We start from the raw sequence: 16,400 nt of genomic DNA on the forward strand, positions 1-16,400 counted from the left end.
GGTCTGTTCTGCAGAGAGCCTTCAGAAAGCTCATTTGCATATGAGATACTCCCAATTTATGGTTTGTCTGAGGGAATGAAATCTGTCTCTTTCGAGCTGACAGGGATCCTCTTTCCTGTGGAGCGGGGTGTCTGGGTAGAGGTTCTCAAAGCCCTCCAGGGTGTCTGTAAAATGTATTATCATGAATGGGGCTTCTTAGCCAAGAGCCTCCCACGCTTGGGCAGCCGTTCAATGGCTCCAGTCTCTGGCAGCTAACTGCCCTGAACAACTGCCCTGAACAATGGGGAGTTTGCCTTACTTTCCTCAGGCAGTCTCCCCACAAAGGGCACAGATCCCTGTGCGGAGAAGGTTCTTGGGGAGGAACCATTTCTTTTTTTCCTAATTAACTTTTTGGTGGGGGTGGTAATTAGGTTATTGATTTGGATGGAGCTAGTGGGGATTGAACCCAGGACCTTGTGCATGAGCTAAGCGCATACTCTACCACTGAGCTATGCCCTCCCCACCTTTGGGAGGGACCATTTCTATTGTAGCTCTGCTGTCTGTGGAACTTAATGTCAGTGGGGAAGTGCTAGAAACCCCCTGAAGAGGAGGATAAACTAAGGCATCCCTGAGAAAGAGGAAGAGAGCAGGAAAAGTAGAGAGCCAGCTGGGAGGTGGTGGATTAAAGAATCAAGCCCATGAGAAGAAACGGCCCCTAGAGAAAGGCAAGCCTAAGTGGAAAGTCACGTGGGCAGGGAACAGCCAGGGCTGAGGATGAAGTTTTGGGAGAGAGAATTATTAGGGTTCTCAGAAGGAAAAAAGAGCCAGAAAGGAGGGACATGGGAAGAGGTCAACTGGAGACAGAGCTCCAGGAAGAGTGTGGGAGGCAGCCTCCATCCCCAGCCATTCTGATGAACCGAGCTAAGGGTAATTTAACTGAGTTGTCATCTGTTCTTATCCCAAATCTTCTCCTTTCTGCATAAAGCAGGACACAGACACACACATATATGTAGTTTCCGACTTCTTTATTGCATTACTGTCTGTGAAGTGCTTGGCAAATTCAAACTGCTCACTTCCTTCCCCAGCCAGTGATGTTCTGGGTATGTCCCTTTTCTTCATGTCAACAGCCAGACCGAGCAGCGTGTTTTTGATGTTTAATTAGAAATAGGAGACAGATGGGGACTAATAGTGTCTGCAAATGCTAACAAAGTGGTGGGCTCTTTTGTGTCTCAAAATTGGGGTTTCGGTGCCCTGGGCAGCCCATTCAGCAGATCCAGCAAGATGTGACAGTGGTCCTGACCAGGACAGCTTCTGAGGGAGGGGCTGGCACACACTGGAGGGGCCAGGGCACAGTACTGGGAGCCTTCTCTTGCAAAAGGAAGAACTGTGGGCAAAGGTTTAGAAAGTAAGTTTCTTTTGGATAGTCAGCCATGACTACGGAAATTCCACATTAGGTTGCAGGGTTGGGGGTGCACGGTGGAGGGCAGTGAGAGGGCAGTGATTCACAAGTACTACATCATATAAAAAATCAGAGAGAAAGAGAGAGATGCAGCCTACATTTCCCAATGGCTGTGAAAACCTGAGAACACTCTGATTGATCTTTACTATCAAGATAAGAGGCACCTGGTGTTCAACGGCAGTGAGTACCCAGAAGTGAGAATGACTGAAGGAAGTCTTCTGGGAGGCTGGCAGACAAGCCCAGAGCTCAGGAAGTATCAAGCTGCAGGGGCGTGTAGCTGCCTGTGTTCCCTGAGCTCCAGTCTTGCCTGCCAGCCTCCCAAAAGACTTGGACCCTCCACAGCCCTGCTTCCGGCTTCCTAAACAAGCTCATCAGAGCTTCCCTATTAGTGCTACGTCGCAGTGGATGGTGAGCTGGATGTCAGCACCAAGCTCTGGAATGTTGCCTGAGCACCATAAGCATGGAAGGGAGACCCCCTGCCCAGGGTCCCCTGGACAAAACAGTGCTGAGGCAGCCAGCGGTAGCATGGAAGCCAGAGACAGGGCATTAGCCACGAAGGCAGAGGGGCTGCCAGGCCACCTTGGAACACGAATTGCAGCAGAGACATGAATTGGAAGAAAAGAGTTTGCAGTGTATTCCCTCTTGGTGCAGCCCTCCTGAATGTCTGTCTTAAGGTTGGTCTTTATTTCATCTGGTCAATTAAATGAAAGCAATATTTACTGAGCCCACATTTAACAACTGGCCCTCAAAGAGCCCCCAGTCCAGTGAGTCCAATCTAAGGGATAGACGAATGAACCAGTTATCTCACACTGAGACAAGTGCATGACAGACATTGAACAAGGTGCAGAAATAGCATCGAAGAGGGAAGAGGTGATTTACTTGAGGGATAAATAATTAAAAACCAGCAAACATTTATTAGGTGTTTACCATGTTCCAGACACATTGCTAGAGCGTTTTCTCAATTAACTGCTTTAATGATTAGAAACACCCAATAAGGTAGCCTCTGCTATTATTCTCATTTTAAGAGGAAACAGAGGCAGGAAGGGTCATAAAAAGTGACCTAAATTTACATAACTAGTAAGTGGGAGGGCAGAATTTGATGCCACTACATCCAACTGACTTTCTAAGAGAGTAAATGATAGAAGTGTTCACCTGGGAGAGGAGGTGGAGGAAATCGTTGCAGGCAGAGGGAAGCACGTCTGCAAAGCACAAAACGTAATAAGATCACGTGGCACGTCCTGGGGACTATGCTCAGTTTTATAGGAGGAAAAAGTGCAAGAGCAGGAAGGAATGGAATGTGAGGCTGGAGGGGCAGGCATGTCAGATGTGGGGTCTGATAGCTTAAACGTCACCTCCTCGTCACGGGAGACCCTTAAAGTGTCCTCAGGGGGAGAGTCATAGAGTCAGATTTACTTTTAAGAAAGACCACTCTGGCTGCAGGATGAACTAGGGTGATGGCAGTGGGGAAAGAGTCGGGAGGCTGAAATGAGAATGAACAAATGAGATGAAGGGGGACTGAACTAAGGCAGTGAAAGGGGGCATCTTTTTAAAAGATATTTAGGAGGTGGATTGAATGAGGGGACTAAAGGAGTGAAAGATGGTGAGGGTTAGTCCCAGGTTTCTGGCTTGGGGACTTCCATGGCCACCAGTTGGGTTAGAAAGAGCAAGTTCATGGGAGGGTGAAGATAGGGACCCAATGAGTTCAATTTTGAATACGCTGCTTTGGGGGTGCCTGAGGGACTTCCAGGGACGTAGAGGGCAGCAGGCAGTTGGATACACGGATCTGGATGGCTGTTGGCCACAGTTCCATCTTCTCTGCCCCATCCGGCAGACACTTCCTCACGGGGAGCAAATGACAGGAAACATGAGACAATGGAATCTGGAGTTGGCAGGGCTGAGTGTGATTAATGCAGAAGAAACGAAATCAGTATTGGATGGCAACAAACCCAGACTGTTAGACATAGCAGAAAGTGAGCAAAGGGGGCGGGATAGAGGTGGTAATGAATGCTCAGAATATTCACTCCACTAGGCAATGGCAATCCTTAAGTGATATGAAGAGTTCAATGAAGGCACGACTGTCTTTTATTTTTAGTGTCAACTTTTAATTCAATACAATGACATTTGTTGAGTAGTCATCACAGTCATTGATTCAATATTTATTCAACACCTACTGTGTGCCCCACACCTTTATAGGAACTGGGGTTATAGTAGTGAGGAAAACAGACAAAAATCCCTGCCTTATGGAGCTTCCCTTCTGGTGAGGGAGAATGGAGAGACAAATGATAAATAAAAAAAGAAATGAAATCTATAACATTTGGGTATCAACTAACTTGTACAGCATCTTCATGCAGATTAGGAGAAGGCCCCTCCTCTGGGCTGAGGTGAGCCAGAGCCGGTGTACTGCTTGGCAAGCAGAGCCCGGGTCAGCTCCTGCTCCTTCAACTAGGCACCCAATGGCACAACTTTAACAGCAGCCCTAGAAAGAATGCCAAATGAATGCTGGAGAAAAGTAATACAAGATAGGGGAGACACGTGGTAAACGGGAAGGGGTATTGCAATTAAAAGCATAAGAAAGCCGGTGTGTTGGGGGTGGGTATAGCTCAGTGCCAGAATGCATGAATGATGTCCTGGATTCAATCTCCAGTACCTCAATTAAAAAATATAAAGAGATATACTTAAAAATGTTGAAAATGTCTAAATTATGAAAAAAAATTTTTAACTTTTTTTATTGATTTATAATCATTTTACAATGTTGTGTCAAATTCCAGTGTAGAGCACAATTTTTCAGTTATACATGAACATGTATATATTCATTGTCACATTTTTTTCTCTGTGAGTTACCATAAGATATTGTATATATTTCCCTGTGCTATATAGTATAGTCTTGTTTATCTATTCTACAATTTTGAAATCCCAGTCTATCTCTTCCCACCCCCCACCCCCTTGGCAATCACAAGTTTATATTCTATGTCTGTGAATCTATTTCTGTTTTGTATTTATGCTTTGTTTGTTTGGTTTTTCCACATATGAGCGATCTCATATGGTATTTTTCTTTCTCTTTCTGGCTTACTTCACTTAGAATGACATTCTCCAGGAGCATCCATGTTGCTGCAAATGGCGTTATGTTGTCAGTTTTTATGGCAGAGTAGTATTCCATTGTATAAATATACCACATCTTCTTTATCCAGTCATCTGTTGATGGACATTTAGGTTGTTTCCATGTCTTGGCTATTGTAAATAGTGCTGCTATGAACATTGGGGTGCAGGTGTCATCCTGAAGTAGGGTTCCTTCTGGATATATGTCCAGAAGTGGGATTCCTGGGTCATATGTAAGTCTATTCCTAGTCTTTTGAGGAATCTCCATACAGTTTTCCACAGTGGCTGCACCAAACTGCATTCCCACCAGCAGTGTAGGACGGTTCCCTTTTCTCCACAGCCTCTCCAGCATTTGTCATTTGTGGATTTTTGAATGATGGCCATTCTGACTGGTGTGAGGTGATACCTCATTGTAGTTTTGATTTGCATTTCTCTGATAATTAGTGATATTGAGCATTTTGAAAAAAATTTCTTTTAAAGAAAACCTCAGTGAAGAAAAGATATTTGAAGAAATACTTGAAGGGGATGAGTGGTCCAGCTGTGTGGTTCTCCAGGGGAAGCGCATTCCTAGGCAGAGGGAACAGACAGTGCAAAGGCTTGAGACAGGAGCCTGCCTGGCATATCCAAGGAACAGTCAGGGGGCCAGTGTGGCTGGAGCAGGGAGAACAAGGGAGGAAGGGAGAGCAGGGGATGGATCAGAAAGGCAGCTGGAGGCCAGACGTGGCGAGGATTTTGGCTTTCACTCAGAGTGCCAGGGGAAGCCTTTGAAGGATTCAAGCAGGGGAGAGGCATGACTTGACTTACTTTTTAATGAGCTCCATCTGGGTTGAAAATATAGTACAGGAGGGAAGAGTGGAAGCAGGGGACCACTGAAGAAGCTACCACCATGAGGGAGGTGGGATGTGATGGCAGCTCAGACTAAGGAGGCAACAAGGGAGGCGAGGAGAAGTGGTCCAAGTCCAGATATATTTTGTGAAGCCAACAGAATTTGCTGATGGATTTGGATATGGGTTGGGAGCACAGAATGACTCTAAGGTTTCTGACCTGAGCAGTAGAGGAACAGATTGCCACTTATTGAGAAAGCAGCGGCTGCAGGAGGCAACATGATTGGGCATATTGTCAACATTTTAATTGGAGCACTGATGTGACTGTGCAAAACAGCCCTCCCCTGTAATAGGCGCTGACCCTTTTAATGACCCCAAATTACAGAGGACAAAGCCCAGAGCCAAAATAACTCACTTGAATCTTGCCCTGCTAATAAGTGACAGGACTAGGATTCAAACGGATCTGTGTGACTCCAACACCCATGCTCTTTGCCCCACACCACATTATCTCAGAGAATTCCTTCCCCACTGAGGACCAGGCAGAAACTAGACTGCGAGCTGCATGGGAGCCGTGACTGTCTCTCTCTCTCACTTCTGTACCCGCAGCATGGGGATTTGGTTGGAGGGACTCATAAACAACACTCCTCTTAACTCATGCATAGTCGTGCAGATAGGAAAACCAGCTTTCTCTTTGATAAGCTTGGAATGGAAGATGAGGCTTGAGTGGGTGGCCACAGTGTTACCTTCCTGATGTTACCCTCCCTATGCCCCCTCACCCCCCAGCTCTTCTGGGCACCTTCACCTGGAAGAGGTGTCCTGCAGGCAGACCTGCTCCAAGAAAGAGAAAAGGGAAGGAAGGAGCTAGGCTTGGCACGCTCAAGTCTTTCTTTCATACTCGTTGTCAGATACATCACTCCTCCCACTAGAGCATGGAAACGAAGGTACTTTGTCCCCCAACCCCAAACCTGGGACATAACACGATAGGTGCTCACCAAGTGTTTTCTTTCTTTCTTTTTTTAATGACTAAAATACAAACAAGCACTTACTTGCAAAGACTATAGAAGGCACTTTGCATAGACATTTCCTCCTCACTGTATTCCTATGAGGTAGGCACTATTTTAATTTCCATTTTACAAATGAGAAAATGGAGGTGTTGAAAGGTTAAGTACTTGACCTAAAGTGGAGCCAGGATTTAAACCAGGCAGTTTTTCCCAAAGTGAGACCTCAGAAAATGAGCCCATGTACTCCCCTCATGTGCTGGTGAAGACCCCACGTGCTGGGGGTGTTAGACGCACTGTTAGACGTTAGTAGGAAGTGCATCAGGAGCCAAATGAGTGAGCGGTTAATTCTGCCTGGGGTTGGGGTGGAGGGCAGAGGCAGTCATGAACAGTGATAGAAAGGTGATAGTTGACATGGACCTTGAAAGACAACAAGGAATTTGTCCCAGGGATGACATTAGGGGAAGGAGGAAATGACATTCTAGGTGAAGGGACCAGCTTGGGCAAAGATCCTGAGGCTTGAACAATGTGTAGTGTGTTTGGGAAGTAATGTGTGGAACAGATTGCTCAAAATAGAGAGCACAAAATGGCAGCTCACTCTCCAAATTCAACCTGAAGACACAAGTGTAGTATGTACTCATGAACTGTATAATACAAACATCTTTTTTTTTGATTGTCCCAGCATTTAAAAATTGAGAGATTTCGCATAAAACTCTGGACTTTTAGCTTTTCTTGAAAAACCATAAGATAACCCTAAGTCACCCATGAAGGGCCTGATGTGCCATGCCAGGACTTTAAATTTTATCCTGAAAGCATGAGGAGTCTTTGAAGGTTATTACACAGAAGAGCACATGAGTACAAAAGACAGGGGGATGGGAGAGAGATGGAGGCAGTGCTGAAACGATCAGGCACGAGGCTGTCCAGGGACCCTCTGGAGAAGCCCTCTTCTGGCTGAAGTAGTAGTTGTCCCAGGAGGGTCACTGTTGAGGCCCCTGGACTTGAAGTCACAGGGCTTGAGTTTAAAAAAGAAGGTTGTCTTTCTGTCAAACATGGTTACCCTCACCTCTCCAGTAAGTCCTGCCTGTTTAGTAAAGATGAAGGAAACAAGCACAAACCTGGGGCCAAGTCCCACCTTTGCCATTTGCTCCCTGCATCTCTCTGAGCCTCAGTTTCCTCAGCTGTAAAACAGGAATAACATTAGCTAATTTGCAGAGCAGTTCTGGCATTGGATGAAAGAAGGTGTTTGAATGTGTTTGCAGCCGGTCAGGGCCCCAGGGAGAGTAGAGGACTACTGGGATTGATCTTATAGGAAGACCCCACGCTGGGGCTTGGCTCTGGGAAGCCAGACATCTAGAGGTGGCACAGACCCCCAAATATCTGGGGTTTCTGTTGTCCTGGGGCTTTTACCAGTGACAGGCCATATCAAGCTGCACGAACAAGAACGTATGCATAAAGACATACATCACCTGCCTCTCCTTGCCCCTCAACAGACACACACACACACACACACACACACACACACACACACACACACACACACCCCAGTTCTGATGCAAAGGCAAAATTGCAGCATTTGGTCTGAGCTGGGTTGGGCAGGGCGTAGGGGACCCAGATCTCCTACGTCCTGCATACAGCATTGTGATGACTTAGTATGGAGGCTGCACAATCAGCCTGGGTTCAGCCCCTCCTTTCCTCTCTCCCTTCTCTGCCCTGATGCTCCCTCCCCGCTCCTGCCCCCACTGGTCTCCAGCCCTGCAATTCATCACAGCTCTGTGTCCATGCCCTCTGTGACCGCGTCTCTCGGCAGCACTACTTTTGCATTTTGATGTTAAAACAATATTTTACCCAACATATGACAGCACTTGGAGCTTTTGCAAAGCCCTTTCACATCTGCTGTTTCATTTGATCTTTACCGGGTCATTGTCAGGTAGGCAGGGAAGGTATTATTAGCAGGGGTGATAGTCAAAATATTTAACAACCAATATATATGGGCCCAACCAATGGGAATGGATGCAGGCCATACAGCTGGGAGAGGGCCTACAGGCACCCTCCCGTAGTTAGTGGAAGAGGGTCTGGGGGAGGGAGGGCTCCCAGACTAGGGACCAGGAAGGCAGGGGCAGGAGGAGAGCAGATCTGAAGGCCTCAGGGAAATGGCTTTTTACTAAGCGGTCTGGAAGCATTTCTGTTTCTCAAGCGTGTATACTGTACCAGTGCCTACATCTGACTGATTGTCAGTCCAGTTGTGCTGATGTGGGAATTGAGGTCCAGCGAGGTAAGTAACTTGCCCAGGCTTAGAGGAGAAAAGAGGACCAGTAGGTAGGTCCCCTGACTTCTCGGGCAGAGCCTTTTCTGCCACCTCAGAGTGCAGGCTAAATGCAAGAGCTTCTGTTTGCATCTCATCCTTTCTGATGACAGCACAGCAGCCTCGCACCCTGGTGATGGCTGCTCCTGAAATATGATCCCTCACCTCACACTTCCCGGCACACTTCCTTCACCAAGTCTTCTTATCTACTCACTATCTCCTCTGTCTCCCCCTCACACATGTCATGATTCTGCCCCGGAATTCCCTCCCTTGACTGTCTCACTGACACCGCCACTGAGCCCCATACCGTCTGCTGTCATCTGGCTGGGAACAATTTCCAGAAACTCCCTGAGCCCCTCATCCCTCTCCTGAGCTACCACTGGACCTCTCCCCCAGGTTTGCTCCTCGCTACCCCACCTTCACGTGCCCCAAAGTGACCTCACCACCTTCTCCTCCCAAACATGCTCTCGCAGTGCCTGTGAATGGCAGCTCTGTTCTCCCAGAGCCCTAGACCCAACAGGAGCCACTCACAGACCACCCACAGGTGCTCATGACGGCCAGCCTCCTGCCAGCACCCGATGCTCTTGGAAACCCCAGTGAAGATCATTCTGAGGTCAAGGCTGAGGCCGGGTCTCGTCTTCCACAGCCCTTGCTCTACCCTGAGATCATGACCCCATCTTCCTTTGCACTCACCTGTTCATTTTTTGGTAAATATAATTTACATTTTCCTTAAACTGATACATATACAATGTTTAAAAGCCAAATAGTCCTACAAAGTATAATGAAAACCAAGCTGCTCTCTGCTTCGTTTCTCCCCACCTCTGATTTCTACTTACCACAGGTAATTGCTTTCAACATTTTTTTGGCTATTTCTTCAGGTGTTTACCTCATTTTTCTAATGGAAGTAAATGTGTACATCGTAATTTCAGATTTTTCTATTTCAGACATTCTCTACTGACTTCTATCTCAGATACCATTGGTGTCCTACCTGTGTCCCTTAGACCATCCCATGAAGCATTCTTCCTCGTTTCCAATCTCCAGGGTCTGCATCTCTGTACCTGACAGCTTTGGGGCTCTGCCCTCAGATGCAGCAAGCTGACATTCCAGGAAATGAATATGCCATCCCCCCTCCAGCGGTCTTCAACTAACCTTGGTCAAGAGTTGGTACATAAATACCTCACCTCCCTCTCTGTCAGGTGGAATAATTCTGAGACTGAATTTTGCCCCATTTCCTGGAGTTTTCTTATTGGAAGTAAGTTCCAGTCACTCACAGTGGTATCTGACTTAATCACACATTCTTTATTGGTTGTTTTCCCTTCCCTATGTCACCTTCCCACTTTTCTAAGCATGTTCCTTGCACTTCCCAAATAAACTACTTGCTGGCAAATCCTTGTTTCAGGGTCTGCCTCTGAGGAAATGCAAACTAAGACAGCTCCTATAGGAAGATGAGGATGTATCTTTCTTACAGGCCCTTTCCCTGAACACACACACATACAACCCCCAGATTCTCTCAATATTGTTGAAGCATGGTTTTTAGTTAAACCAACATTCAGCATTTACATTATTATGACTATGTAAATATTGCTCATAACTGACTGGCATAATAAACTATGTAAAATACATTTCTTATTTAAAATAGCATTTCCCCCCTGAAGTTAATAATAGCTTCTCTTTTTCCCTGAGCTTAGTTTCCTATGTGCTTATCAGTAATTCATCCCCAGACTCTCTTATAGTCTAGAACACTCTCTGTATACTAAATAAATCAGGTTAACTATACATATGGTCCATTATTTTCTTGAAATCTTCACTCCTGAAGCCTGAGGTTTTCCTGCTCTAGTCTGGTTTGGCTGTTCCCCTGGTTTGCTGCACCACTGTCATCCTGGGGCTTCCTTCATCATTTTTCTAGAAAATTCTTTAGTCTTTCTTCTGTATTAGAGTCTTCCCTTTTCCTGGGTCCCATGTCTTCTTGGTTTTGTCCTCATTTCATCCTTTAGTACCTTTATGAGAATGGGTATATTAGAGAGAAATTTTTTGAAACCTGGCACATCTGCAAATGACTTTGTTCATGTTTTATTAACAGTTTAATTGGCTGAAGGATTCTAGATGTTAAATAATTCTCTTTCAGAAGTTGAAAGAAATTGCCCCATGGACTTCTCGCTTCCATTCAGCAGTGCTTTTATTTGTGTTTGTTTTACTTTCTATAGTAATTTATTTGAATGATATGTGTATTATTCATACATGGATTTTTATTAGCCGTTTTGTAATGTGCTTAAACATTTTTGTTTTTGAAATGCTTCATATATTAATTCCACAGTTTTTTATTTTATGAATTTTTTGAGGTACATTATTGAGGTATATTATTGGGTTTACAAAATTCATGCATTTCAAGTGTACAATTTAATGCTTTTTACTACATTTACCAAGATGTACAACCATCACCACAAACCAGCTTTAGAACATTTTCATCACCCCAATCAGATCTCTCCTGCCCATTCAGCATTGTTTTGGGGAAGTCTGATACACAGTGAACCCCAGTCCTTTATATGTGGCCCATTGTTTCTCTCTAGAAGCTTTAAGGATCTGCTTTTTATTTCTGATGTCTGAGATACTACAATGCTGTGCCTCAATAGAATTTTTTATACCATCCTGGAAATTTTTAAAATGATTTCTTTGGCAATCATTCTCCAAACTTTTCTCAGTGTCCTCTTTCAGGAACCCCTGCTCTAGTGTTGAGCCTTCTGGAGTAATCTTTTAGTGTTCCTGTCTTTTTTCTCTTATTATTATTTTTTATCTGTAAGTTGTTTTACTTTTGGGAGATTTCCTAAATTTTTTTCTTCTAAACCTATACAATTTTAAAAAATTTAACTGTCTTTATTTCCAAAAGCCATTTCTTAACTCTGAAAGTTTTTGTTCTATAGCGCTGATCTTGTTTCATGAGTTTAATGGTTTCCTTTCCCTCTGAGGAAATGAATAATGATGCTCAATTTTTTTTTTCTTCTCCTTGAATTGGCTGTTTCTCCTGAGCTCACTGAAATCTCTTTGTGTGTGAGCAGGGCTGGTTGTGGTGGACCACCCTCGGTTTACCAGCAGATACTTCCCTGACCTCTTTCCTCTAGAGTGTAGGCCAGGATTCCAGCATCCTGGGAGCCCAACAAGGGAAGAGGTGGGTGATCACACTGTTCAGGGTAGAGACTTTCACTTAATTCCCTTTTTCAATATGGTGCCTTACCTCTTGATCTGCTTTGCCTGGTGTGTTCCCCAAGTTCAGAGTCTCTCCTTTGATCTCTCCAGACAGTCAGCTTTGCTGGGTGGGGTGGAAGAGCCATCTGGCTACAAGGGCTGGGAGAGAGGAATCAGACTTTCCACCCTTCCTTGTGTTTTCAGCCCAACTCCATCTCACTAGTTTCAGAGTAACCGGGTACCTCTTTTTTCCTAAACTTTTCTGGGTTTGTTTTTCATATCAAATTGGCTTCCTTCTTGAAAGCTTCTCCACCCACTGCCTGTTCTGCAGGCAGCTTTCTTGTCTTTACTAAGTCAGTTAATACTCATCCAACTACTTTTCATCTTCCAAAAAAATTTTTTTTGAGGTCTTCCATCAGCTATTGTCTCTTTTCTTGTTCTTAGAGTCCTTGTGGGTTTACATTTTATTACTTTACTATTATTTTAGGAACAGAGTCAAATACATATGTTTACTGTGCCAAATCTAACCAGAAATTCCCTTCCTGTTCTGCTGCCACACTCTTAAGCCTGACTCACACTTCCAGTCTGGACTGCTTACTATTCCCCAAACAAACAGGCTCTTTCTGGCCCCTTCACCTTTGCTAATAAAGTTTATGGAATGTTTTCCTCACTTTCTTTGCTTCCTTCAGGGCTAATCTTAAATATCATATCCATGATACGTTCTCCAATTGTCACTGCTAGAAAAGTATCTTGCCTTCCTCTAATGCCGACTGCACACTTTGAGTCTTCTAAGACATCTCCTACCAAGTGGTAGGTACATCTGTCACCTCCCCTATGTAAATTCCTTGAGGGAAGGAGCAATATCTTAACATGTTAAATCTCTTTCAACCAGATAAATCTATATTTGTGGAATTATAAAAATTATAATAGTCAAATGTCTGCCCTACTGTGTACATTTTCTAAATGTGCATTTTAATCACATTGGCTTTTAACACAAGAATTCTGCCAGGTAGACTATTAGCTTCCATTTTCAGATGAGGAAACTAATGCTCCAAGATGTTAAACAACTTGCCCAAGGTCCAGCAGGAGGCAGGATCGGAAGTCAAATACTGTTTTCTCTGTCTCTAAAGCCCAGCTGCTGTGTTTTAGTTATCTTTTTAAAAAATTTGTTGGTTACCTTTATTTTATTAACTTGGATACTTAACATTTTTTCTTCCAACCATGTGTTTATCTCATTACTCTGAAAGTGTAGGTGTATTGTGGTTATATCGTTCATTCCAAACCCTTGTCTCTCAAGCTGGAATCTTGAGTTTGGCCCCTGTGGATCCATACCTGTCATTTATTGGGCATTTACTCTCTGCCAAACTATTAGTAATAAGTATGGTTAAGGGCCTGGGCTCTGAAGGCAGGTTTAAATCCAGACTCCTCCACCTACAGCTATGAGTGTGGGCAAGTTACAACCTCTCTATGCTTTAGCTTCTTCCTCTGTGAAAGGAACTCAATAATAGTAGATACCTTATAAGGTTATGGCAAGAATCAAATGAATTAAAAACATGTAAACTGATTACATGAATATGTACCAATTAATGTTACCTCTTACTTTAAAATTTTAATTTATTTTTTGGGGAGGGAGGTAATTAAATTTTTATTTATTTACTTATTAATGAAGGTACTGGGATTGAACCCAGGACCTTGTGCATGCTAGGCATGCACTCTACCACTGAGCTATACCCTCCCCTCTAACGTTACCTCTTATTTTCATATACTTTATCTCATTCAACTTCACACCAACCCTATCAGGTAGAAATTATTATCCTAACTTTGCAATGAGTAGCCTGCTATACAGATATAAACTGAGGTCTGTCTGACTCTAAAATCATGTTCTTAACCACTGTGCTACACAGCCAGAGAGACAGATGATCTTTGTAGACATTTTCCAGGCTTTTAAAATTTGACAAATCTATGAACAAGAAGACAGTGGACATCTTTGGTCTCCAGTGCAAGTCTAGACAGAATATGAGAATATCATTCTGTGTAGGGATAAAAGCCATCCTTATCCTTGGTAAGACTAGAATCAGGAAAACTGGGCTGAGAGTTGAAAAAGCAGAGCTCCAGCCCTCACTGCTATGTGACATCCTCCACACACCCTACCCTGGTTGAATTTCTCTCATCTGTAGGATGAGGGGTTGCACTGGCCATCTCCAAGAGCCCTTTGGCTCTCTTGCAGACTCCCTGCAAAGCCAGGGTATTATCTGCTGAATGCCAGCACCATCTGGTGGCCATGGGCCATAACCCAAGCCCATCTCTCCCACTGCCACCTGGTGGTCACTAATGCCACAGTAAGTTTGCATGGTATTTCGAATTAAAAAACAATAGCACGGATACATTCACACATGTTATCTTTATAGCAACCTGATAAGATGGGTAGGGCAAGTGTTTGTACTCACTTTAACCTACAGGAAACTGGTCCCCAGAGAGGTTAGATAATTGGCATGGAGTCACACAGCAAGCTGGTTGGGTGTCAGAGCCTGGTTTAAAAGTTTCCAGGATGTTAAACTACCTCTGAAACAGATTTAGTGGGTATTATTGAGAACCTACCAAGTTCAAGATGCTTCACACAGGTCATTTAATTAAGTCTGAATATATCACTGAGACTCAGGCTAAATAATTCACTCAGCATAGGGTCTAGGAGAGGCTGGATTTGAACTCAGATTCTATACCTCTACACAGCCATATTCCTCCTCTATGCCTGGGGCTGGCACACAGAACAACCACATCTTCTACTCTGCAGAATCCTGTAATTCCTCTTCAGAATTGAGTCCCTAATTTTTAGCTGGGCTGATAGTCACCCTGAATGGAGACTACATTTCCCAGCCTCCTTTGCAGCTAGATGTGGGCAGGGCTGGTGTAGACAATTTCAGGAAAGAGTCTTTGAGGGGAGTGGGCATAACCTTCTTTGCTGACAGCTTCTAAAACGGCTCCCAGGGACCCCATGTCCTGGAAGTCATAGTCTTGTGTAATCCCCTCCCCTGGAGTGTGGACTGGAGCTCCTGCTTCTAACAGTTAGAATGTAGCAAGAGATGATGGGAAGCCACTTCCAAGATCACCTTACAAGAGACTGTTACTTCCATCTTGCTCACATTCTTTTTTTGGGGTGGAGGGTGGGTAATTAGGTTTGTTTGTTTATTTATTTATATGGAGGTACTAGGGATTGAACCCAGGACTTTGTACATGCTAGGCAGGTGCTCTACCACTGAGCTATACCCTCCCCTCCCTTGCTCACATTCTTGAGGCTCTTCTGGCTTGCCTGCTGGGATGAAGCAAGCTGCCATGTTGTGAGTAGCCTTATGGAGAAGCCCACATGACAAAGAACTGAGGCCCTCGGTCCAAAGGCCTGCAGGGAAGTGAATCCTGCCAATAATCATGTGAGTAATTTTGGAAGCAGAGCCTTCCCAATTTGAGTCTTGAGATGTCACAGCCTGAGCCAACATCTTGGTGGCGGACTTGTGACAGAGCTTGAGCCAAAGGACCTGGCTAAGCCATGCCTGAATTCCTGAAACTGTTAGATAATACAGGTCACTGTTTTAGGACTCTAATTTTGGAGGTGGTCATACAATATATAACTTATATACCTTCTCCCCTCCTTTTCTCTTCCTTGCCCATTGGAAGTGGATGTGATGGTTGGAGCAGATGATTCGGACCATGAGGTAGACTTGGGAACTGAGGCCCTACAGGAAGGAGCAATGAAATAGGAGTCTGGGGCCTGACACAGTGGAACATTACTATTACTTTGAATTTTCTTTCATTCTCAGCTGAGTCCAACTCTTCCTTCCTTTTGTGTGTTAAAGACGTATGTGTCCTTTTGCGTAAGCAAGGCTATCCTCAGGCAAAATGGTGAAATAGGTCAAACTGGCATTTGACGTCTTTGTTGTTTCTGCATCTTTTCTGCTCTTTCCTTGCCCTTTCCCTTGTCTAATGCCCAGTCCTCTTCAGTGCCTGCCTAGGGTCTGCTTTACAGGCCAGATCCCAGCCCTGGACCTTCCTCTCCACCTTCTTTTTGCTACTTAGTTCCAACAGGGCTCCGGTGATGCCACTTCTCCCTTCAAAAGGCTGATAGACGTGTGCTCATTTGCTCACTGGAGTATAGGAGGCGTGGCGGGGGCGGGGCTGGAAGACAAAATAAGTAGACTTCAAATGATGGCATTTCTGGAATTGTGAAATTATCAGAAGGAGACTTGTTTTTAAATAGAGAGATCTTTCAGATTTCTCTCGTGTAAGTGCACGTGGCTGCTCTGTACTCTAAGGCTGAAGGGAAAGAGGATGTGGGAAGGCACTAGAATGAATGGGTGAATGAAAAGTGAAAGGCAACCTGTTGCCAAGGATACAACGTGGTAGAGAATATAGATCTTATTTCCTTCATGACTTTGGGAAGCAATTTATGATTCCTGAGTCCTTTACCCTTTATCCATCACTGTTCTTTTTTTCATTGCTATTCTCGTAATATTTGGATATAAAATCTGATTCTCACTAAAGGTCAGAGGAATTTGGTCTTTTGAACTCCC

This window comes from Camelus dromedarius, chromosome 2 (assembly GCF_036321535.1).
Source record: "Camelus dromedarius isolate mCamDro1 chromosome 2, mCamDro1.pat, whole genome shotgun sequence".
In the NCBI taxonomy this organism is placed as follows: Eukaryota; Metazoa; Chordata; class Mammalia; order Artiodactyla; family Camelidae; genus Camelus; species Camelus dromedarius.